This window comes from Citrus sinensis, chromosome 4 (genome assembly GCF_022201045.2).
Source record: "Citrus sinensis cultivar Valencia sweet orange chromosome 4, DVS_A1.0, whole genome shotgun sequence".
NCBI classification, from domain to species: Eukaryota; Viridiplantae; Streptophyta; class Magnoliopsida; order Sapindales; family Rutaceae; genus Citrus; species Citrus sinensis.
This window is the reverse complement of record NC_068559.1, coordinates 18,200,613-18,211,153: the sequence shown is the minus strand read 5'-3', so window position 1 is coordinate 18,211,153 and position 10,541 is coordinate 18,200,613.

Sequence of the window (10,541 nt, the reverse complement as noted above, 5' to 3'; positions counted from 1 at the left end):
ATATAACAAGCAGTTTTAGCTGCTTCTGTCCAGAATGAGTTGGGTAGACTAGCAGTCCTCAAAATATCTCTTATTCTTTCTGTAAGAGTTTTATTCAACTGTTCTGTCACTCCATTCTGTTGGAGAGTGTATGCCACTGTGGTTGCCTCTGAATAGTTTCCAGCTTTTAGAAAGCAAGAAACTCGCCGTCTGTACACTATCTACTATTATTTATCCTTAAGTACTTAATCCTTTTACCGAATTCAAGCTCAACTCGCGTTTTGTACTATTTGAATACTGAAAACACATCTGATTTTTTCTATATTTGATACACCCAATATCTCCTAGAATAATCATCAATAAAAGTCACTATGTACTTTGCACCTCCCATGGATATGTCTGGTGATTACCAACCATCATAATGAAGCAAGTCTAGAATGCATTTACTTCTAGCAATAAATCTACTGAACTTTAATCTATACTGGTTACTTGTAACACAATACTCGTAAAATGGCAAGTTCACTAATTTGAGCTTGGAAGCAACTTTCGCTCAAAGAGAATCTTCAAATTTTTTCTGACATGTGACCAAGTTTAAGATGTTATATCATCGATGACTCTTCTCCATTTGATGCGACCACGCATCAGCCTCCTATAGTGTTTCTCCTTTAAGTATAAAGATATTAGCACCGATCTTTTATGCCTTCATCAATACAAATGCGTCTTTGACTATTTTCATAATCTTATTTTCAACATGAGTTTTGCACCTAAGATTATCTATTTATCCTAAAGACAATAGATTCTTCTTCAGGTCTTTGATATGTTGTACCTCCTCAATTGCGCGAACTGTACCATCAAACATTTTTTTTTATAGAACTAATATTAGTGATCTCTAAGGCATGATCATCACCCATGTATAAAGATCTTCCTGAAATAAGTTCATATTGTGGAACTATTCTCTTCGAGAAGTCATGTGCCGATAGATCCTGAGTTTATAAGCCAGGCGTCTGATAGCAGTTTTCTACTTTCTGAAACTGTTGTTGCCTCGCTGTATAGAATTTCACCATTATTAGAGGTACTTCCTACGCACCTCTGAGCATTTGATGACTCAGGATCTTTACCCTCTCTTTTTTTCAGGTTATTCCAATACTCTTTTTTTCACATGTCCTTTCTTGCCACAATTGAAATATTTAACATTCTTTGTACTTCTTAACTTTGATCTACCATGATTGTAACTTCCACTGGAGCTACGTTCCATTGATCTCCCTCTCATCACCGATAGTGTCTCCGCTTGCTGCGAATTTGCTTGTTTGTCTTCTTTATTTTTCCGCCTACTCTCCTCATTTAATATGGAGGTTGCAACATCATCAAAAACTAGATTATCCGCTGGGTTGTTCGTCATATTGATGATAAGTTGATAATACGAATCTGATAGACTTTGAAGTAGAAGTTTCGCACGTTCATTTTCTTCTATTTTATAATGCAACATTGTGAATTGTGAAAATAGAGTCTTTAAGGTGTTGATGTGATCGGTCACCGATGTAGATTCTATCATTCGAAGATTATAGAGTCTCTTCTTTAAGAAGATCTTATTCTGCAACGACTTGACCTCATACAATTTTGTGAAAATATCATATATTCCCTTCGCCGTCTTTTTCTTTGCCACACTTGATAACACCTTATCTCTAAGTGGCAAGTGTAGATCAGCAATTGCATTGCCATCCTTCTCGTTTTACCTAACGTCATCAGTCATCTCGTGGGCCTTTTTCCGATTGCTGTAGTAATTATTTTTCCTCAATACAGCTTTCATCTTCATTTTTCACAATGAGAAATTATTTCCATTGAACTTCTCAATTTCGTATTTTGTCGCCATCACTTTTCACAACAAACTACCTTTGTTAGAATCGACTCCTTCAGTTTCATGTGAACAGTAACCGTATACGTGAACAGTCCCGTATACGTGAACAATATCCCGACTCTAAAAAATATAACAAGTAACTATGTTACCACTGTTAAGAAATCGATGGGTAAAGTAAGGCCACAGCTAAAATGAAATTAGAAGAAAATAAAGAACAAGCATAAAGAGGATACCAAAAAACTACATGGTTCGACTTTTAACCTACCTCCACAGGCGATGACAGAAGGAAAATATTTTACTAGTAAAATGAGAATTACAAGTATTGCAATATTTTGCCTAATTACCCAGAATTCCAATACACTCAATCTCTCACTCACTAATTACACAAGAGTATTAGAACTTTTAATCTATTACACAACTATAAATTTTTCTCTTTCACAAAGTGGGATTGCTTCTCTTAAATGTTGGATGTCGAAACTAAATGGGCAGCTCCCTTTTTATAGCCAAAATTGGCTATTAAACTAATATTTTTTTCAACTCGCTTTGATTTCTTTCTTCTTCTTTAGCGACACCATTCCCTTCAACATTTGCTGCTTTAACTCTTCTAAATGTAGCTTCTAGATGCTGCAACCACTTATTTTGACACCTCAAAATTTTGTTTTTATATCCATTGCAAAATGTTGATATGCTTATTAAATCCTAGATTCTTTCACTTTTTGCTAAAATGGAAATCATTTTTCTACAACATTTGGGATGCATTGAAACCGCCAAACAGAATCTTCATGATTGTCATTTGTTTGAAAGATACAAATCTTTGTGACTAGAGGATTGAGAAGCTGTCAAAACGTTGTTCTCAAGGGAAAAATGCCAGAAGTTTCATCACATATATTTTTGAAAAGTCAATGTTGCAAGTCTTAAAAAAAATGTGGTTAACAGTGCAATATTCTTGTATATAATTATTATAGTCGTGTTGTATTTGAGTCATGCATTATAAGTATATTAGCTCTTCATTATGTACCTAGCTTGTTCTTTAACGCAATTATTTCAAGCTATTAAAGAAATTGGGATTTAGTACAAATTAGTGTATTGTATCAAAACGTGCCACATAAGGTGTATGAAATCAAAGATCTTGAATGTACTTCTTAAAACATAAAATAAAACAAAACAATTAAAGGAAATATTCAAATGTAAAGGCAAATAAACACTAAACAAATAAATAATTAGACTAAACGCAAAAAACTCACTCACAATTGACTGCAAGTAAGTGAGTAATGCATAATAAATTAAATAAGAAAAAGTACATGAAAGGGATATACAAGCACTTATTAACAAAGTACTAAATTACATGGACTTATTCTTTTTAATGAGAAATAATTAATTAAGACTGCTTAACTAGCGTAAGCAAGTAAACAAACAACAAAAATAGTGGCCATAATTAAACAACAAAAGGTGTATGATATGGCTTAGCCTATAATTTATTCTAGTGAAACTAGTGATTGTGTGCCACATTGATAAGCATATAAAAATACATAAATTTAATTAATTAGTTTAGTAGTTTAATAATTTAGCTTTATCACTATCATCATTGTCGTCGTCGTCGTCATTTTTATTATGAGGATATCTTCACTTCATTAAAGTAAATATATCACTAAAATATAAAAGATATAAATTTTGATACATTGGATATTATATTTTTTCTTATCTATTAGTATATTAAAATCAATGTTTTAATTGAGAATAAAAGGAGAAAGAAATTTAAACAGTTGTTTGTTCATCTACTATCGACTGACTCATACCAAATAGAACTGTTAATAAAAAATCATAATGGACGGTAATAAACCCAACACGAACATGAACATAAACAATTAACAAACAACAAATAAGTAGACAAGTCGGAATGAAAGCAGCCATCTTAATATAATGTAGAGTGGGACTATTGGCACCCCTCTAAATGTCTATTAACACCCCTATTCTTAATTAACCTCATTAAAATATTTTTAAAAATTATAAAATTCTCTTAACACCTCCATAAATGACAAAACTACTCTTGATTAAAACCCATTAGTTTCATTTTTATTATTAAACCCATTTCAACAATGAGATTTCTTCCACTTAAATGAAAAAACAACGGGTTTTCATTCTTTCCATTGCAGCCACTGGAAGTAAGTTCTTCACCGGAAAATTGGAGAAAAAAATCATCCTTTTTAATATATAAAATGGTACATTTTTTAAAAGGAGAAAAAATTATCAACTTTTGAGTGGAGGTTTTAATCATAAATTTGTCTTGTTATGTAATTTTAATGAATGTTAAAATTACAAGATAATTAAAGGGGGTTTAAGAAGTGTTTGGAGTAATACCAATTTTCTTCCTCTATAACATAATACACTATTATAAAAAGAGACTTAGATGGAGGCAGCAATCAATTATCATGCGCCAAATCAAAAGCAAACCGCAATGTACCATTGCCACCTTCAGTCATATGCATATCACCCCTCTTCCCCTATTTTCTCACCTACTCAAGTCTCATAAATTAAAAATCCAAATTTCTTGTTGAACCCGAACCTACAATCATCACACGGAGATCTGGATCCGACTTACCAACATTCTTAATCTGACGATCATGTTGATCGACTTATCTAAGAGTCTTTATTCCCTACAAACATGGTCTAGTAATACATTTTATTAACGATGATTTCACTTTCATCTTCAGTTTTAATAATATATGGACCACTAAAAAGAATTTTAAATCTTGCAGTAATTTGATAGCATAAAAAATAAAAAAAACAAAACAAAGAATAAAATTATGCAAGTCTAACAAAACAAATGTCCGTGCAATAACTACTAGCACCATCATTTTTAATTTCGTGGAATCAAAAAGTTCGTGCTCAGAGCTTGACCACAAAAAACTAACGAACACTGCCATACCTGTACGTCTACTGTGCATTGGAAAACTGTAAAAAAAAAAAAATAAAAAATTGTACACACACATTCGAATATTCAACCAAAATTGGAAAAAAAACACAAAAAAAAAACGGTTTTTGTTTTGTAACTTGCAAACAATGTTTTATGATTTGATTCCTTAAACAACATAAAAAAAATAAACATGAGAGAGCTACTGAAAATGAAACAATCCCCTCATACTTTTCTTTCTTCTCATCTTTGATGACGATGATGTGATTAATGAACTTAACAATAGCCTCCATCACGCCAGCAAAGTTAGCCAAAAATAGAACAAAAAACTCGTACCTTTCTATCGCTGGCTTGCTAGCCATAACTATTTTCTCTAGTGCCCCCTATAATAGCCACAATGGACATGGGGCAGAGTTTGGTGCACAGTAATACATTTTCTTAAAGATGATTTCACTTTCATCTTCAGTTTTAATAACATATGGGCCACTAATAAGAATTTTAAATCTGGTAGTAATTTGATAGCATAAAAAATAAAAAACAAAACAAAGAATAAAATGATGCAAGTCGAACAAAACAAATGTCCATAAAATAACTACTAGCACCGTCATTTTTAATTTCGTGGAATCAAAAGTTCGTGCACAGAGCTTGACCACAAAAAGCTAATGACCACTGTCATACATGTACATCCATTGTGCTTTGGAAAATGGTAAAAAATAAAATAAAATAAAAAATTGTACTCACACATTTGAGTATTCAACCAAAATTGGAAAAAAAACACAAAAAAAATAATTTTTGTTTTTTAACTTGCAAACAATGTTTTATGATTTGATTACTTAAAAACATAAAATAATAAACATAAGAGAGCTACTGAAAATAAAACAATTCCCTCATACTTTTCTTTCTTCTCATCTTTGATGACGATGATGCGATTAATGAACTTAACACTAGCCTCCATCACGCCATCAAAGTTAGCCAAAAACAAAACGAAAAATGCGTACCTTTCTATCCATGGCTTGCTAGCCATAACTATTTTCTATAGTGCCCCTCATAATAGTCACAGTGGACATAGGGCAGAGCTTGGTGCACATCTATTTTCTATAGTGCCCCCCCATAATAGCCACAGTGGACATGAGGCAGAGTTTAGTGCACAATAATACATTCTCTTAACAATGATTTCACTTTGATCTTTAGTTTTAATAACATATGAGCCACTAATAAGAATTTTAAATCTAGTAGTAATTTGATAGTATAAAAAACAAAAAAACAAAACAAAGAATAAAATGATGCAAGTTGAATAAAACAAATGTCCATACAATAACTCTTAGGACCATCATTTTTAATTTTGTAGAATCAAAAAGTTTGTGCACAGAGCTTGAACACAAGAAGTTTAGTGCACCAGCGCTAGTCAGGGTGAGCCTGGCAACATGAAATTTTTAAAATTTATAGGAGCATACCTTACTCTTTCAAGATTTAGTTTTAATGTGATGGATGGATGGATGAGCACTTATGAGCACTTTATTAATGTGTAGGAAAAAAACCTTTAAAATGTTAACAATTACAATGAAAAGAATTACCATTTGATTTGTTCAAGTTTGGAAAAGTTTTCGAACTGCGGACGGAGCAAAAGGCGGTACCTTGAAAATGAGGATGAAACAGAGTATTAAAAGGAAAAAAATCTTTAACTTTAATAAGAACAAGATACTAAAAATGACAATTTTATGCCAAAAACATTATATTTACCTCTGTGGAGAGACACAAGGCTACCGAAGTAGGATAGCATTGCAGAAAACATAGTTTTGAATAGGAAGAAAATTGGTGGAATGAATGAGAGAGAGCTTCAGAAAGTTTGTATATGGAGACGTTTCTTATTCTCGTGTTTTGTCACATTTTATAGTGCTGCTATTTCTTCTTTTACAATGTTTAAAACAAATAAAAAATAAACAGAGCATTACTTCAAAAAAAATAAATAAATAGACAATGAAAAGAGCATTATGATAATTGTTGAGTAATTAAAAATAAATGCTGCTATATGATTTACTACTCCATACCTCCAGCATAACTAAGTTACTCCAAGCTCCACTCTAACTCAGTAACCTGAATTTTCCAACCTAGCATCCCAAATTTGGTCTTTTGAATTTTTGATAGCCTATAATAATTTTAATGTAAATTGCTAAATTTTATGTTCAACGACTGTTTGCAGAATATTTGCTCATATGTGTGTGTGTGTGTGTGTGTGTGTGTGTGTGTTTGTGTGTGTTTTAATTTTTTTTCCAAAGACAATGGGGCATAAATTTTTCATTTTCTGTCGACTAATTAATATGTATTATTTGAATCTGTAACATTCAGCTTCAATGTTAATCTAATTATCGTAGGAATATTTTCATTTAGTTATACTATATGAATTAGAATTAAATATTCTGTTATATATTATGTGTGCACTTGTGCAATACTACAGTAGCTTCAACAACCTGATTTTCTGACAATTAGATCTGATAATTGAATTGGATTATAGGTTTAAGTTGAGTTCAGATGAATTTTTCTCCAACCTGACCAATCCAAACTCGATTGGGTTGATTCAAACCTGATCCAGTCCTGGCCTCCACCACGCCAGCAACTTTGACCAAGAACACTACAAAAAAGTTGTACCTTTCAACAGCCAGGTTGCTTGCTATAACCATTTTCTCCAACGCCCTTAATAACAACCACAATGGACATGAGGCAGAGCTTGGAGTACTGACGCCGATCAGGTTGAGCATGGAAACATATGAAATTTTTAGAACCATTTGAGCATGCCTCACCCCTTCAAGATTCAACACAAATTTCGCTGTGATGAATATATGAAAACTTTTGGCCTTTATTTGCATGTATATTTGAATCTTTCCTTCAATTATTTTATTTGATGTTTTTAGAGATATGTTAAGAATCTTAGATGCGATACACTTTAAGGTATGTTTTGGTACGTCACATTAGTTTGGACTATATTAATTTTATTCGATTGGATTAGATAATGCATAATCATGTTGAGTTAGGGTTAATTACAAATCTTGACCCACCACCCTATAGATATTAGTAAATAAGTAATTGTATTGTGTCAACTCACTAACCTGGATAAAAATAAGGTCTTTTTTATATTTACGAAAACATCTAAGAATACTTGTCACATTTCCCGTTAACCTCCATACATGTATTTTAATATGATTAATAGCTTAATTAAATATTATTTTTATCATTCTAGTAAGCAATATTATCAATACATAATATTGTGTAGATATATAAATGGGTGCAATTTCGGTTAAATGGGTTAATGAGTGAACTAGCAACATATATTCATGTAAATTGAAGTCTATATATTGTTGATGTGAGTTTGTGAGTCATCTCTGTTTAAGTGACATGATTATTCTGTTATAAAATAGATTATCACATCTCCCATGTTTATCCTTTGTGTCAGGTTAAGATTTCAAATTTTTAATTGGATTTTTAAAATGTGTCATGTTTAAGTAAACCTAAATTTGACATGAACCAAATAGCAACCACTCTAGTTTTAACTCATAATTGCACTTAGCGTTTTGAGATGAAAATTAAGTTCAGAGTGTGAACACTGAGACCAACAATCTCACACACGTACTAAAGAAAAAAATTTAAAAAATCATTTCTATAGAGTGAAGACAAACTTGGATCCAATTATGGTGCAATTATGGTATCATACCACAATTGTTTTCAGTCATTGAATCTAGCTATGGTGAGAGCAAATGGTTGGACCCAATGGTTGGGTGCAACTATGGTATGATACCACAGTTGCACCATAGCTAAGTCCGACAAACTTTTGCCTTCTTGTGAGACTTTTCATAAAGCACAAGAATTTTGCCTTGGGGTCCGACGTGCATGAAGACATGCTAATTGAATTAGTAGAAAAATTATAATTGGTGATATGTGTTGTTTATCGGTGCTGTGTTGTAATAAACATGTACTAAGGAAAATATCTAATATTCTGATATTATCATGTATAAGAATAATAATTCTCTATTTTTTTTAGATAAATGCAAGAATAATTATCTATTTTTCTTAAAGTTTAAGCTAAACATTCCATTAGTTTTTTCAAAAAAAAAATTCAAATCATCTCTTTTATGGATCTAGCTATGTTGCAACAGTTGGATCGTACCCCAACTTTTGTCTTTTATGATTTAACTAGTGTTAAATTTACTTGAGAGTCTTGCACTTATTTCATTTACAATTTGTTTATAAGTCCTAAAAGGAGAAAATTACCCTTCCTTGACAAATGTTTGAAAAAAAATGGATATGGGGCAGAGTTTAGGTATTTATGGGTCATGAAAACTGAAAAGTCATGTCAATAAGGGACTTTGGGTTCTTCTTCTTCTTCTCATTTAAAATTGTTATACAAGAGCCTTCATACCAATTTGCAAGCATACTGCTTTCTACTATGGGCAGAGAATTATGCGTAGGAATCATAGCATTATGATCACTTGGTGAACTAATTAAAGACTTTGATGTTTATCATAGTATATCTTGGATTAGTTCGAGTTTTAATCTTGTGATTGATTAAGAAGTATTCTCATGCTATATGGGACACATTGTACAAAAGTCCTTATATTAAGAAGTGTACTCAGTAGAGAGTGTTATTATATATTTTTTCTTTGATGATCCAGGGAAGGTCTGTTTTAAAGGGAGTGTAAAATTAGCAAATGATATTGGAATGGATAATTCAAGAATAGAAAATGGGAAAATCTGAATAGACTTTATTTGCTTCTCTTTAGCACATTTTAGTGATTTTTATTTTAATTTTTTTCTTTTTAACCATGAATGGCTTAACCTTGCATCTCATCTTAGTAACTTTGATTTTGCTTTAAAAAAACTTAATGTACTAATAATAAATAAGAGTGAAATGAAATATGTAAATTCTTTTTTCATGCGCTATTTTCTGTTATATTCCAGCACCAGCATTGACTCTAAATACACTTTGCCCTTTTATGGACAGCCAGTGCCATTAGAAATTTCATAATTAACATTCTTTTGTCTAATTTCTATTATATAGATAGTTTGCATAATGTGTGTACGGCTTACATCATGTGATTGAAGGAATTTTTTTCCCCCTCAACTAGATTTGTCACTCATGCATTTTCTTTTATGTTCGGCATTGACTATTTCTGCTTCTCTGGTCAGCTTATTGCTTAATTTAACTTTGATGCATATAGTGCAAGTGGGTGTGGTCTTTCATCGTGTGTTTTACTTGCAATTGACTGGAAAATATATTTCACCGGAAGATATACGAGATGCATATCCAAGCTTGTATAGTAGTTGCAAGCAAATTTATTGATGGATGTTGAGTTCATTGATTCAGATGGCTTGGGACTGACATTTATTAGAGAAATAGAGGAGTTAGGATCTCGAAAAGTTGTGGAGCTATGCCCGCGTGGCAAAAGTATGGTTGTGAATAACAAGAACAGTCAAGACTATGTTAGTCTTCTTATATGGCATTGATTTATCACTTCTATCTCTGGGTAGACATCTCAATTTGCGTAAGCTCTTGCTAACGTAATGATGGAGGAAGATGAAGGTGAGGAGTGATGATGATGGAGATAAATGTGAGAGGAAAGAGGGAAAATTTCTAAATTTTTATTTTTAATTTATAAATTTAAGGGTATTGTTGTCTTTTTGAGTTTTATATTAGTGTTTTCCTCATGATTGATGTCTTGGATGAAAACAAAGAAATACTTTAATACTTATAAAAATAATAAATAAAAAGAGTGTAAGGTGTTAAATAAGATTTCAGTAGTGTAT